Source organism: Oratosquilla oratoria, chromosome 3, assembly GCF_046742065.1.
Source record: "Oratosquilla oratoria isolate Oo_2021 chromosome 3, ASM4674206v1, whole genome shotgun sequence".
NCBI classification, from domain to species: Eukaryota; Metazoa; Arthropoda; class Malacostraca; order Stomatopoda; family Squillidae; genus Oratosquilla; species Oratosquilla oratoria.
The window spans coordinates 8542814-8543242 of NC_134779.1; positions in this window are offsets into that span (position 1 = coordinate 8542814).

The following is a 429-nucleotide window of genomic DNA, read 5'->3' on the forward strand; positions in this document are numbered from 1 at the left end:
GAAGACCCAAAGATCATTTCAGAATTTTGGGGTATTTTTGAAATTAGGACAGGGGGGATTATATACATAAATACACTTAATAAATGGGAATGGGAATGGATAAGAACGATGTATTATAGAGTAAACGATATAATGGCATTGAGCAAAAGTGCGAAAAGGCATGATCAAATAAAACAAAGAAACTTAATCATAGAAAGAAAAATATAAACACAAGAATTTACCGTTCATGGTCAAGTGAATATGATGAAGATAGAGTTGGAATATCAATGCACAGAGAAGCTGAGAAAAAGTATATAGACTGAGGGAGATGAAGGTGCTGAGAGAGGAGGAAAAGGAAGAAGAGGACGAGGAGGAGGAGTATGAGGAAGAAGACCAGGGAAGGTAGAAACTAAAGAAGAAGCCGGTGGAATATAGTACAATAAACGGTTG